At 39.7% G+C, this 15,225-nt stretch overlaps 1 protein-coding gene across 28 annotated transcripts in view; it reads left to right on the forward strand.

Moving 5' to 3' along the window:
* The window catches only part of FHIT (fragile histidine triad diadenosine triphosphatase), a 997,853-nt gene that overhangs the window by 120,085 nt on the left and 862,543 nt on the right, over positions 1-15,225 (forward strand). The window contains exon 4 of one of the 28 annotated variants that reach the window (XM_039481725.1): positions 8,019-8,054. The exons of the other annotated variants lie outside the window; for them this stretch is intronic. The gene's annotated coding sequence lies outside the window, so the exon portion shown is untranslated. The remainder of the gene's footprint in view (positions 1-8,018; positions 8,055-15,225) is intronic. 28 annotated transcript variants of the gene reach the window in all.

Below are 15,225 nucleotides of genomic sequence, written 5' to 3' on the forward strand. Positions count from 1 at the left end.
TGCATGTCTTCTGAAGATGCTTAGCACCTGGCAGGATTGGGACCCAGAATGCCATATCGCAGAAGAGTGATAGGTTAAAAGGCATATCTTTAGTGGGGTTTTTGGTGGCTGACCTTTTGACAATTCATATTAAATCTAAAAGGGACATCTATGTGCACAGTGCTAAGTTATCTGCATTTTAGTTTTCATTACATGGCCATTATACTCTGTGCCCTACAGTAACTTCCACTTATTGATTTGGGATATGTGCCAGCTTCTAATTGTTTTGTTTTTGTTCAGATTGCTGACTCCCTTCTAGTAATTCTTATCCTTCAGATTGTGCCCTCCTTTGCCCTCCTCTGCTAATTTCCTGAGTAGTCAGAGAAGCTGCATGCTTGATCAGTCCTAGTCTATCCTTGTCCAAACCAGCAAACTTTTCTGTCTATAACTTTAAGCACTTTTAAAAGACTTTTTTTTACTAGCAAATGCAGTTTTTTTCTTCTTTGTACATCTTTGTCTATTTAGATATATAGCAGATGTCACTTTTGTTATGTGCTTTAGAACTTTTCAGTATCAGAGCTAGGCTGAAGCATTAACTGTCTGTCACTTTACATCTGGATTTTCTCATGTGCTGTTTTTTCTGCTTCCTAACAGCCCCCCACTTTTCTGGATGGATTTGTAAGATACTTTTTCCCAGGGGCAGGTCGCAGTTACCTGTTTTATTTTGATGATGCTTTTCTCATCTCTCTCTACTTCTCTCACAAGAAAGTCACCCTTTTCCTTCACTGTAACTCGTAATGTTTTTGATTTTTCTCTCATTCTACTCTTACATTTATCAGCAGTTGCAACTAACCATAGAGCACACAGAAGCTTGAAAAGCTTCCTGTCCATTGCAGCAAGAAAATGTTTACTTCACAAGGCATGAGCAAGTCTATCATATGCTCTTCTTGGACCTGTAAAGATGCTTTGACCAAAAGATGAAACAGATTTAAAGTTCAGTGTTAGGGATTCCAAAGTAAGGCTATTTAATAATTTAAGATTCTTCCTGCTTGTGATTCCAGTGCACTATTCTAAGACACTAGAGTCTTGTCTCAGGAAATTGCCACTTCTAGTACTAAAAGGAAATAAATACAATTGTTTTTAGTTTTTCAGTTTTTCAATGGCCTTCTAAAGCAGACATGGTACATTTTCTTGTAAGAGATGATCTTTTGCTAATAAAAAGTGCACATTGTCTCTCCAGATTTTGATAACACTGCATCTTGGACTAGCCTGTTTTAGACTGCCCTGCTGTTATAAGTCATGAAATTCTTGATTGCCTTCAGCTGGGGAGGATCTTCCGATTTAATAGGTCTATTCTTCAGAAGAACATAATTGAAAGACTTTTAATTTATGGTCTTGGCATTCGCTTAGCCCACACTTTACATGTGTTTATTCCTATGAGGACCCAATACTGGTTTTGTTTTGGATGCCTCAGTCATACCTTTTATTTGGCTTCATGATTTACTGGATTTCTAGTCAATAACCTATTCCACCTTGTTCACCTAGATTTTTTTAATATTACCTTGAGTAGTCAGAACAGTTGCATAACTTTAAAATACAGCATTTAGACATATTGATATTAGAAACTGCTTCATGTGTGCTTTTTTTCTATATTTACTGGCAGAGGAAGACTGTCAAACTAATTTTCCCTCCAAGTTTAACTCAGCAAATGTTGTTTCCTGGGGGAAAAAAAAGTCTGTTTGTGAAAACATTTGAACTCTGCCATCAAACTACTATACAAAAAGGATTTATTGCATGGTATGGGTTGTCCACTGGGACTCTGACAATTAAAGTTGTTATATTGTTTCCATTATAAACCCTAGGCTTTCAAAGAGGTTTGAACTCCATAGCAGTAAAATAAATTCTTAGCTGAAGCCTGGCCTGCATTCTGGAATCCAGACCTTTTAGCAAATGTGACAAAGATTCTGCTGCTTTAAAATTAGGAGCATGCGTGTGACGTGCCACGCTCTCAGCCTGAGTACTGTAGTCAGGTTTGAAATAATGGGTTTCCAGGGGCTGGGGAGGAAGGAATCTAAACTGCCACGCCAACCTGCAGACTAGCCTGAAGCCACAAACACTGCTGCAGGCCCTGAGGCAGGAAGGATGGTTTTATGGTTAAGACAGTGAATTTGGATTCAGGAGACATGAACTCAGTGCCAGAGGCTTCTTGTGTGATCTTGAAGCAGTTACTTAATATCTTTGTGTAACACTCTCTTAAATGCCTAAGTCCCATTGAAAGTCAATGAGACTTAAGGGCCTAAATCACTTAGGTGCTTGAAAATTTTACCCTTGGTGCTTCAGTTCCCATCTGGAAAATAGAGATAATCTCTTGTTTATGTAGAGTATAAGTTCTTTGGAGCAGGGACGTCTCTTGCTGTGTATATGAATGGCAGCTAGCGCAATCAGGGCCCAGATCTCGGTTTGGGAGATTACTGGCTATTACAAAAGTACAAATAAATAATAAATAGCTCTTGCTGGTCTTTCCCTGTTGTGTTGCAGGGAATTGGCCTCTATGACACACATGGGGAACGCACAACCTCCGCCTTCCCGAAATACAGAGGAAATGCACCAGGTCATTTAGGTTTGAGATTTTCTGTCGATTTTGCATGTGACAAACCAAGGGCATTTAACTTCTAAAAAGTGGATAGTGAAAATGCAGTAAGAAATTGTCATAAGAATTGTTACTGTACATTCCCTGGCAGGCTTCTCAAAAGTATTCTGAATATTTATTTGACTGAAATGTGTTATGGATTTTGATTGATAACAACTATTATTGCCCAGAAATGCTGGTCTAAATCCAGTTAGTTTTCCCCGGATGCTATAGTCCTTATGTTTTGTTTGGGTAAGGCCTGGAGGATATAGCCCTCTGAGTCAAACGCTATTTGCGTGGGTGCACAGAGGGTGGGGAGGAGAGCATAAGGAGCTCCATGCCTAGGGGCCACCCACCATTTGATTCCTAATGCTGCTCCCAGTGGAGGCAGTGGAAGAGTCTCAAAGAGGAGCAGCAGTAACTATGCTTCCCCTCTATGCCTAGGCAGGCCCGAAGATACTGTGCCTTTCTCAGGCACAGTGACTTAGAGTTTCAGCTGGAGAGTTTGCTGCCCTCCGTGGCCCATGTCTTAGAGGCCCATTTGACTGCTAAGGGTATGTCTATACTGCAATTAAAAACCCGTGGCTGGCGCATGCCACCTGAGTCAGGATCTCGGGGCTTGGGCTGTTTTATTGCAGCGTAGATGTTTGGGCTCAGGCTGGAGTCCAAGGTCTAGGACCCTGCGAGGTCAGAGGGTCTCAGAGCTTGGGGTGCAGCCCAAGCCCAAATGTCAGCACTGCAATTAAAAAAAAACCCAGCCCGAGCCCGGTGAGCCTGAGTCACCTGGCATGGGCCAGCTACAGGTTTCTAATTGCAGTGCAAACGTACCCTTAGTCATGTGTTTATGGTCACAGAGAAAATTACTGGAGTTGCTGGGTGGCTGGAATCTCAGCTCTGTGTTCAGACATCTAGAGTGCAGCTGCCTGTTTTACATTGTAGGTTTATAGATGTGGCTCCTTAAATCAGGTTTAGATTCCAAGGCTCCTTTTGAAGAGACAGTTCAAAAACTCTTGAAATCAGATAAAGTAATGCTTTCAAATTCCAAACCCCCCAGCCCCAAACCCTGCATTTTCCTACTGATAACATGGAACCAAACATAGGAGCCCTATAACAACAATCCTGAATTCTGAGTCGTAGAAAGAGAATTCAAAAGTGACTCATGCTGTACTCACTAACCAGAGTGCTGCGTATCCCCCAATCATACCTCTCCCATGCTAATCCTATATAAAGATGTCCTCTTGCCTCTGTTTCATTGTGCACGAAAATACTTGTGCGCTTTTCATCTTGATAATTGTGGTGTCATTTGAATTTATTTTCTGAAGATATGTAGCCACTAAAAAAATTAGATGAGAGATTTGGGGGTTTTGATTAAGGGTAAAGAGACTAAAGTATGTAAAGGCTTTTCATCCATTAGGATGGCAATATAAAAATGAATTGGAGAGGGGAATGGAGAAGCAGAGGGAAGAGAATGGGTGATGAATGGCTTTTGATATCTCAATGCCAACAACTGACAAGGGCACCAGCAGAGGGAGATAACAAGAATGAGAGAATGCTTCTCTCATCTTCATCCTAGGGTGGCTGTCTATTAGGATGAGGAATATGGTTCACTGCAAGTATTGCAGTAGGACCATGAGTCTTCTGAAGTCTTTATGATACTCCTGGATATTGATGAAAGTTCTTTGATCAGATGAGCCTGAAGGAAAAACATAAAAAAAGAATTTGAAATGATGAAAATTGATCATGCAGGACTATATGGTACAATTAAAATAGAAAAGCGTCTATATTTTTGAGAGAATTACTCTGAAGCATTCATGTGGCAACTAATGTAGTTTAAACTTATAAAATGTTACAGCTGTCAGGAAAACACTGAATCAGTTAGAGTTAGAGGGGTGTGTGTGTTGTGTGTGTGTGGTGGGAATCAAAAAGGACAAAGTTCCGCATGACTAGTAAAGTGTATAGATTTTCTCCCTCTGGATTCTATTACATACAACAAACAGTTAAGCTATTCACAATAGGTAGGCAGTTCTGCTGCTTGATTTATTGTCCATTTAATTTAATTCACTAAAGGTGACCCTTTTATATTTTACTATAGAGACAATAGGTAAATCTTGGCTGTCTCTAATTATCCATGGCTATGTTGCACTTTTTAGTGGTCAAATGTTATGTTATCATGCTCAGCTGTGCTTTTATATACCAGGCTTGAAAACGCTGGCCATAGCTGATGGTGGTGTGATTTCCCAACCATAAACACACACTGTCAGATAGTGGCCATAGTTGACCATGGTTTATGGCCATAATCAGGTTAAGGTACTGTTGGAGAGGCAGCTTTGTCTAATGGTTCCTTAGAAAACAGGACAGAGACTCAGGGTGTTAGCCACAGCTCTTAGTAATGGATGGTGCAGAGCCATATTGTTCAAGGTCTAACATATGAAGGAACAGTGTCCTAAGAGACAGCTTATCCCTGAGCTCTCTATGCAGGGGAGTTTGCAGATGAACTATCCTTCAGGTTAATTCCAAGAGTGCTCTTGACTAGCTCTGCAGGCTAGTGTAGAGGAGGAGGGTGGGACCATGGCCTTGCCTCTTCCTTCCCTTTAAGCGCAGTTTGTGATCTAGGGAGTCATGGATGGAGCTCTCTCTGGGCTTTCCCAAGTGATGGGAGTTTGACTGTCCCTTTCCTTTTCATGAGGTACAATGAGGCATCAGGGAAGAGTCCTTGTGTCCCATCCCGATCTCTCATGCTTCAAGGCATAGGCCAGTCTCTAATGAACAGAGTTGAAGAAACTTGTCTACACTGAGGGGGGTATCGATCTAAGATATGCAACTTCAGCTACGTGAATAGCGTAGCTGAAGTCGAAGTATCTTAGATCGATTTATCTCGGGTCCTCACGGCGCGGGATCGACGTCCGCGGCTCCCCGTGTTGACTCCGCTACCGCTGCTCGCTCTGGTGGAGTTCCGGAGTCAACAGGAGTGCATTCGGGGATCAATATATTGCATCTAGATGAGATGCGATATATCGATCCCCGAAAAATCGATCGCTACTCGCCGATACGGCGGGTAGTCTGGACGTACCCTTTCTCTCAAGGCAGGTTATCACATTACTGTCTATTGCAGGGTTTCTTGCACCTTTCATCTGGTACTAACAACTGTTAGAGACAGGCTAATGGAATAGATGTTGCACTGTTCTGATCCGGTATGGCGATTCCCGTGTAAGATAAAAATGTTTAATAGAGATCATTTCCCCCAGAAGACCACCCTCTTCAAATCATAAGCCTAGGAAGTTTAATCACTAAATGCTGATTGCACCCTCTTTCCAAACGACATGGGCTTAGTGCTGTAGTTTTGGCTTGTGTCCAGATCTAATTTAGGATTAGTGCTCAGTCTAATTAGAATTATTTGAATTTTCTAGTAGAAGTTTGACTCTGGTTGCTGGATAGATAGAGGTCAAATCTTGTGTCTTTGCATATTAATACTGATCCTGAAAAGGTGTCTGGTTTTCATAGCAATACATTTTAATTACTTCTGTTTGTACAACGTTAGAAAACATCTGGTGGTTATCAAAATTTGTAGACAAAGTCAGTTTGCTGGGGAGAAGTCTGTCCGTTTCTACTTTAAAATGACCTCAAATAAACATTCCCATGTTTACAACCCTCCTAAGCCCAAATATAGTTGTGTGTGTGTAACCTCAATGCCTTTGCATTATTAAATTGTAATTTCTTAGAAAATAAATCTATAAGATGTATTTGTATACACACAATTCATTAGCTCTTTGGATAATAGAAATATTTGACTTGTACTAACAGACATCTGTTAGTAGAAGTAATATAAAAGCTGTGTTGTATTTTCGTAACTTGTGAAGTACCTCCTGTGTTTCTATAGTCTGCATTAGAATATGGCTTGACAGAGGAACCTGAGAATGTATGTATTCATACTAATTTCTTCTTGTGTAATCTGTGTAGTAAACTTCATCAAGGCTTGGAAACAAACCCAAGGAAAAATCTAGTAAATCTATTCGGCTCTCTTTTATTAATATTAGCCATCTGTAGAATAAATATCATCCAGTTATTCCCTTATGGTGGAGTTTAAATCTTGTTCACAATCAATGCTCAAGGTCTTAAAAAAGCAGTGCCAGAATTGCCTGGACCTGGCTCCCTGTTCCAGAGGGAGAGATGGCGACTCAGTAACCTATGCCGAATCTGCAGGGACCCTCAGCTCTCTTTTCTGGAAGGAGAGGTGGAAGCCCAGGCTACCGAGCTGTCATCTCTCCTTCTGGAGCAGGCCTGGAAGTGGAAGAGGTTGAGGTGGCAGAGTGAGGGGATGGCATTCTTGTCTCCCCCACTTCTGCTTCCAGGCCTGCTCTGGAAGAAGAAAGGGTGGATTAGCAACCTTGCCCAGGTTCCTGAGCTGCCATCTCTCCTTCCAAAGCGGGGAGCCGGGTCAGAAGTACCTGTCCTGGCACAACTGGAGCTGTTCATGTTCCTTGTTTTGCTGCAGATTTGTGGTGATAGTTTTTAATTAGTCTGCGCCCTTTCCGTGTGAGTTCTGTCACTGCTGATAATCTTTGTGTAAATCAGTTTTAAAAGTTCTTAATATTTAACAGCAATTAAGATAGTAACAAATACATGAGTAGTATTGTCTGATTTACTGTTCCCTAGCAGGCCATTCACAAAATGTTCTGGGCCACAATGTACAATTAGCTGGTGCTAAAGAATTAAACTGATATCACAATTATCTCCCCCTCCTCTCCCCCCCGGATATTTATAAAGGAAGGAGGATTATAGCGCAAAGTTCAAATGAAGAGTCTAACATTTCTAAAAGGCATAGAGAGGTTGCAAATAGAGTCTAATCCTCCCCTCCACATCCATGATAGCATCGATGTAAGCTAGACTGGTGGTTGCAGAAGCAAAATGCAAAGTCTGGTGTTGTGACCCTAAGTGAAAGCTGCTCCACAGAGGAACTGTTGGTGGAGCAATGGGTACAGCCATTTTCCATAGCAGCATCCCCATTGCAGTGCTATAGAAATTTCCCAAGTGAGACGATAACCCAGTCAGTACTAGGTTATGTGCTCCATCAAATGAGCAACCCCGAATGGGAGTTAAGGACAGTGAGCAGGTACTGGCAGTTTTACTCTTTAAGAAACACAGTTTCACTAGCACCTTCGGTCTCAGTTCTGTCTCCTGCTAAGTCTTTTCCTTTCGTTATGGTGAAAGCACAAGATGAAGCAACTGTAGAGTTTTGGATTGGGAAAAGCAATTGCATCAATTGCCAGGACTGTGTATGTTACTGGTTGGGAGTGTTATGGATCCTGATAGCGAGGAATCCAGCACAACAGATTTGGGCTGTGGAAAAGAGATCCATGTTAAAAGTACTGATTTACTTATTTTTATTGTGAATTATGATTTTTTGCCCCAGATGCCAGATGCTGTGCAGTACTCCTGATGTAAGAAGGTAACATTCAAGTAGATAGTGGGTGAGAAATTTTCAAAGGAAGTTTTTGTGTTTGGGATTTTTTAAATTGTGACATTGAAACTCTGCATGCATTCTTTATGAAACAAGAAATCAGATTGACTCAGATTTTGTGACTAACCTAACCAATGGTGCTATAGAAAAGCCTTTAATGTACTACCTCAACAATTATGCTTGATCATAATCAGTGAAGTGTGCCACCTTTTACATTCAGTAATGTGATCAGTTAAATCATTTAATAGCTTCTTTTCTGTAGACAGTGATACATAAGTCCTGTGTGGTTAGTTGTAATAAATCAATATAATTTGCCTGGCTCTTCAAATATCTAACAAGAAATAGCACCAACCTTGAGTATTGTAACCCAGGAAATAAATTAAGTTTTCAGAATTTCCACAAAGGCAGCTGCTATACCATACAATCAGAGTTCCATAGCAATTCTAAACCACCACCCTCTAACTGGAAGGATGGTTTCATGCTTTACACCTTGATGGGGGAAATAACAAGGGGAGTGCTTTCAAGCTTTTCTTGTTCTACAATTGTGTCTTTAAAAATGACAGCATACAGTATGGATAGCCCATGGAGAAAAACATGTATGCAGTTAGAATGTTTAATAAGCACTGCTAGAATAGAGGACTTTCTGTAGCAGTTGTGTTGACATTGAGTCACATACAAGAAAAAATATTCTTTGTGAACAAATATTTTGCATATAGTTTTAAAATGTTGTTCTAAGTTCTTATATCACACCCATCACAGTGATATTTGAGCATCTTTGAAAGCATAAAAATAAACAATGAGATTTTTTATAAATGACAGTGTAACCAAGCCAGCTGCTTCCCATGAACCTCCTCATGACCCAGGGTCATGCTACAGGCAACCTGTCTCAGTTTCCCCTCTTAGACTGTTCAGATAAACTTCAGGCTTTTTCTTGGTCAAAAAATAGCCCTAATAATAAATCCACACAACCCAAGGTTTCTCTTCCTTCTCCCAGACCTTCCTGCCTGTCTTTTCCAGGCCTTCCTTCCTGGAGAGCTTTCCTTGGTCTCTGCTCATTCCACCACAGCTTCTTGAGTTTCCCCCCTTTCACTGCAACTTCCGATTTCTTTTATCCTGGAATCACCAGATTCCTCACAGGTGGGGTTAATCCTGTAATCAGACTGGGTTTAGCCAGGGGCACTGGAACAACTTTTATAGTGGAAGTACTGAGAGCCATTGAACCAAACTGTAAACCCTGTATATAATGAAAACAACTTTAAGTCAGGGGGTGCTGCAGCACACCCCCGCACCTCTATTTCAGCACCTCTGGGCTTAGCCCCAGGCTCTCCAGCCCATGGGGTAAGCTGCTGTTACACAGAGTTTTCTGTCCATTCTTTCTCTAGAAAAGTTATGTTTTCTATTTTTTATTTGTTTTTTAAATTGAAAAATGTGCTAATATTTATGTGATACTGTACATGAAAGTGAGGTTGAAGAAGTGATTGTTGCTACTGGAACAAAATGTGGTGTGGGTTGCAGTCTGTTTTAGCTCCTGCAGGAATGAACTCCGCAGTCGTGGTGTGTCTCTTGAGGAAGCTTGCCATCTCTTTAAGAGTTGTCGCTGGTCCTGTTGAGTTCAATGAGAGTTTTGCCATTCACTTCACCAAGGCCAGGATTTCACTGACATGCTTCACCCTTAAGATAAGCAGTTCTGTTATTCTGAAGGAGAAGAGATGTTGAAGGCAATTTATGTCTCAACAGGTGAGGTGATCCCTAAGGTAACAAAAGGCAGTAGGCTCGAGTAGGTTGAAACTTGGATTTCTGCTCCATGGAAAATTCTGAAATGTTGAAACCTATTTTTGTTTTGAATTGGAATAAAACCAGAAAAAGTAATTCTCCCATGAAATTAAATTTAAAAAATGTTTTGAGTCAATTGAAATATTTCCATTTCAATAAAATTTGACTTTGGCTTTTAAAAAATTGTTTTTAGAATATAAGATAAATTAAAAATGACTATCCATTCAAAACAAAAACGCAAAACATTAGAACATCAAAACAGAATGTTTCAACTTTATCAAAATGCTTTTCTCATTTTTTTTCCAAAACTAAATTTTGTCTAAATCAGAATGTTCCTGTGGAATGTTTTTGATTTTGACAAAACAATATTTTCTGATGGAAAAATGATCTGATGGAAAAATGTAGACCAGCTCTATTCATTCCTGCAAGATCATGAGCACTCTAACTGCCTAAGCAGCAAAGTACTTAAGCAGGTGCTTAACTTCAAGCACATCAGTTGTTCTTTTGCTTTGCTGCATTGGAGACTGAGTACTCAGCACCTTACAGGATTGAACCCCAGGCTCCACACATGTACAATAATAAAATGTAAAAATAATAAGACAAAAAGACTGTCCTGGAACCCCCAGTGCATATCCTGCTTCTTAGTGCTATGTGGCTGTGGGATGATGAAGGATTTACTGTTCATACATTAGGCTTCTTTGGAATGTTGTTGGCTAGGACGTCATTTTTTTATTGGCTAGCAAGCCATTTTTCCATTTAGGTTCAATTTTTTAAAGTTGCTTTATCCTTTCTTTAAATATACACACTCTTCAAAAAGCACTATTAAGACTGAAATTTGTCATTCATTTCTCTCACATTTAGTGAATGTGTTTATAAAAGGTGCTGGATTGAATGTCCTGGAGAAGGAAGTCCTTTATCAGTTTGCCTCTTTTTTTAATTCTAAAAATATCTTTGCTCTTCATAATCATCATGTCATTCTTTTCTTCCTCTTAAATATACTGAACCTCATTCCCTTCCCTTCCACAAGCAATACTACAATATATAAAACTATTCTGATGCAAGTTCCAAGTGTGTACAGCCATTGCCCATAATGTTCTTCAGCCTATTGTTCTCAGAAATATTTATTTCCTAAACGTGTATAATTTATTCAGTTGTTTTCAGAGCTATTGATGGAGAAGTTCTGTCAGTTTTACATTTATTATTTTTGCTGTCCAAGATGGAAATTATGTGACTATATTAATGCTTGTGATATAGACATTCCATATCTGCTAGTGAATATCATATAGACACATTGATTTAAAAGAAACATGGAATTACAGTTTTTCTTGACTACTTAGGAGTAGGAATAAAATAGGTTCATAGGAACAGGCTGGAGAATATTACTTGACATTCTTTTTTGCATTAAATTAGCAGAATATGCTGTAACCACATGTGTTATTCATAGATTCCAAGGCCAGAAGGGATAATTGTGATAATCTAGTCTGACCTCCTGAATAACACAGGCCATAGAATTTCCCCAAAATAATTCCTAGAGCATATATTTTAGAAAAAAATCTAATCTTTATTTAAAAATTGTCAGCGAAGAAGAATCTACCACGACCGTTGGTAAATTGTTTCAATGGCTAATTGCCCTCATTGTCAAAAATGTACACTTTATTTCCAATCTGAATTTGTCTTGCTTCAACTTGCAGCCCATTGGATCATGTTACACCTTCCTCTACTAGAGTGAAGAACCCATTATTAAATATTTGTTTCCCAGTTTATAAGTAAACTGTAATCAAGTAATCTTTTAAGCCTGTCTTTCTTAAGCTAAATAGATGGAACTCTTTGAGTCTATCACTATAAGGCATACTTTCCAATCCTTTAATTACTCTTGTGGCTATTCTATGAACTCCAGTAATTTATCAACATCCTTCTTGAATAACGGGTACCAGAACTGGAGACATTACTCCAGCAGTGGTCACAACAGTGCCAAATACAGAGGTAAAATAACTTCTTTTTGCCTACTCAAAATTCCCCTGTTTATGCATTCCAGGATTGCATTAGCTCTTTGGCCACAGCTTGACATTGAGAGTTCATATTCAGTCCATTATCTTCCACGATTCCTGATTCTTTTTCAGAGTCACCACTTCCCAGGATAGAGTCCCTCATATGACCTATATTCTTTGTTCCTAGATTTATATATTTAGCCATATTAGAATGCATATTGTTTGCTTGTTCCCAGTTTTCCAAGCAATCCAAATTGCTCTGAATCAATGACCTATTCTCTTCATTATTTAACACTCCTCAATTTCTGTGTCATCTGCAAACTTTATTAGTGATGATTTCATGTTTTCTTCTGCGTCATTAATAAAAATGTGAAAATAGTGTAGGGCCAAAAATTGATATCTGTGGGACACCAGTGAAAACACACTCACTTGAGGAAGATTCCCTGTTTACAATTACATTTTGAGATCCATCAGTTAGCCAGCTTTTAATGCATTTAGTGTGTGCCAGGTTAATTTTATATTGTTCTAGTTTTTTAATCAAAATGTTGATTAACACCAAACACCTTGCAGAAGACTAAGTCTATTACATCAACACTATTATCCTTATTAACCAAACTTATCACTCCAGTAAACTCCTCAGACAGCTCTTTTAAAACTCTTGGATGCAAGTTATCTGGGCATGCTGATTTTAAAATATCTGACTTTACTAGCTTCTGTTTAACATCCTCTAGGATACAAGTGAAATGGAAAGAATGCTGTCATCACCATATGATGAAACTATATCATCTGTTTTCTACAAATACAGAACAGAAATATTTATTGAACACTTTTGTCTTTTCTGCATTATTATTGATAATTCTACCATTTCCATCTACTGATGGGCCAGTAAGATTGTCAGGATTCTTTTTGTCTCTAGTATTTTTGAAAACTTCTTTCTGATTGTCCTTAATTCTGTTGGCCAGATATGTCTTCTTTTGTCCTTTTGCTTCCCTTATCAATTTTCTACAATTTCTAGCTTCTGATTTATATTCATTACTATCAACTTCCCTTTTTTGCCATTTGTATGTATGTATATAATATATCTATATAAACTTTTTATAGTTGCCTTCACTTCCCTTCCAAACCCAGGGTGTTTTTTTTTCAACCAGCACAACTTTCTTCATCAGTTGTGGGATTGTGGCTTTTGGGGGATCTAGTAAGGTATTCTTAAATGATTCCCATTTATCATTCACATTTTTCTGATTAAATTCTTCCTCTCAGATAATTTGGCTCATAATTATTTCCATCTTTGTGAAATTGGTGCTATTAAAGCACAAGTATATATATAGTATTGGTCCGGACTTTATTTTGCTTGCACATTATACATGTGATCAAGTCACGATCACTTATACCTAAGCTATCATTAATTTTATATTATTTGATTCTTTCCTTATCTATAATGTTTAGAAATTGCAAAGGTGTTTTAGTACTGGCAGCATGAAATATCTACTCCTGGGGGAATTCTGTGCAAGTGGAGAATTAATGTCCCCTGCAGATTCCCACCCACCCCCAGAATAATTGATTCAGACAGGGAGGTGAAGGGAAGTTGCAGTTATATCTTTCACCCACCGGGGGATGATATGGTGCCAGAAGAGAGGGGACATGGGTAGCTATGCAATGGGGAGTGGGGGTGCAGGGACACATGGAGACCGGGCAGCTATGCCTGGCTGAGTGAGTGTGCAGGGACACATGGGTACAGGGGAGTCCATGTGCAGGGCCACATGAGGACATGTGCAGATAAGCCTGACTGAATGGGGATTGGGTGTGCAGGGACACACAGGGACAGGAGCAGATGTGACTGAATGGGAGAAGCTAGGAGCAAGCCAGGGAAGGCTCCCCAATAACACCCCTCCCCCCACAAATCTGTTCCATACTTCTCCCACCCACACCCAACAGCCCTCCAGGTTTACTCCCTGGATTCTTCCCAGTAATTACTTCCCTCTCCCTCAGCTCCTGCATTACCGCTGACTGCCCCAAATCTGTGCACTGCTTCTGAGGGGTACAGGAAATAGTTTCTGTATTGAGTCAGTTTCTCCTGCTTGCTGTTTCTGTTTGTTGTAATTATATATACATAATACAAGTAATTTGATATTTTTTCTTTGTTCTTTTTGTTTTTTGTTTACAAATTGTTGTGTGGTCAGGTGGTAATAAACACGGAGGAACTAACCTGTCATATGTCATACAGCACCAGATTGTTGTTTTAAAGGGTGGGAAAGGAAGGATTTTTTCACTATAGCTTCTTCTTTCTATTCTATCTTGAATCTTTTGGTGCTACTAAGTGCTTTGTGCACCCAAGGGGTTGGAAAATGTTGAAGGAGAGAGAGCCCCTCCTGCTCAAAAAAAAAAAAAAAAAAAATCTGCCCTTCTTGCCATATAATTGTTCAGTTTCCGTTACTAATGCTCCTACGTGAAGAGCAGTCTCCTTAATTCACAACTTCAAAACATCTCTGTCTCGCTCGGGGCTCTGCTGGTATAGCTATACCGTCAAGTTTTCCGTAGACAGAGAGGCTAGCCGATATATGAGGCCATATTGGGTTGTTTCCTTTTAGGAGGAGAAATTGATGATGTGAGTCAGGCATTTATTTGCTGCAATCCTGTTTATTTACAAAGAATGTACACAATGGTCTGGTTCCCTGAACACAGTAGGAGCAAACAATAGCAGGCAGCTTTCTTGTTCCCAATTCCCAAGCCTGCCTTCCCAGGCAGTCCTGTGCCCCACTGGGTTCTATTTGTGCTTCCTCTCAGGGCCATTCTCGTGACTGCTTCACTGGCTTTCTCCTTGCTTTTGGGTTGGTTTTTGCCTCTAAAACCCAGACAGACAAACATAGCTGCAACCAATCAGCATATGCAGTCAGTCCCTAGGAGAAGCCCTCTTGTTCTCCCTGAGTTAATTCTTGCTCAGGCCTTCCCTTGTAGCCCAATGCCTTTGGTGGTGGCTTCTATTGTTTTAGCTCTTTTATTCCACCGAGAAGCTTAATTGGTTCTTGTGTTTAGCCTGAATAAAGGATGGCTATCATGCCCATCAACTTTAATGAGGTTTGTTATTGCCTTCAGATCAAAGACACGCTTGCTGGCAGCCATTAACACCTTTCAGCATAACAACATATAAAATTAATTGGGTCCTCTCCAGTCTACTAGCCTGCTACAGTGGACTTTTTATTTCCTTAAGAAATACCTATGTAAAATGCTGTATCTTGCCCTGCTGTCTGTAATATTAACTGACATGCACTGCTTTTTTAAATTTTTTTTCATTGGATTTCTCTAATGGCTTGATAATATTAGTCGCTCATCTATCACTTGACTGGAGCTATTCTAATACCCCAGAAACATCTTTGGTTGAATTATTGGTAGCGGACAGG

Source organism: Mauremys reevesii, linkage group 7, assembly GCF_016161935.1.
Source record: "Mauremys reevesii isolate NIE-2019 linkage group 7, ASM1616193v1, whole genome shotgun sequence".
Lineage (NCBI taxonomy): Eukaryota > Metazoa > Chordata > Testudines > Geoemydidae > Mauremys > Mauremys reevesii.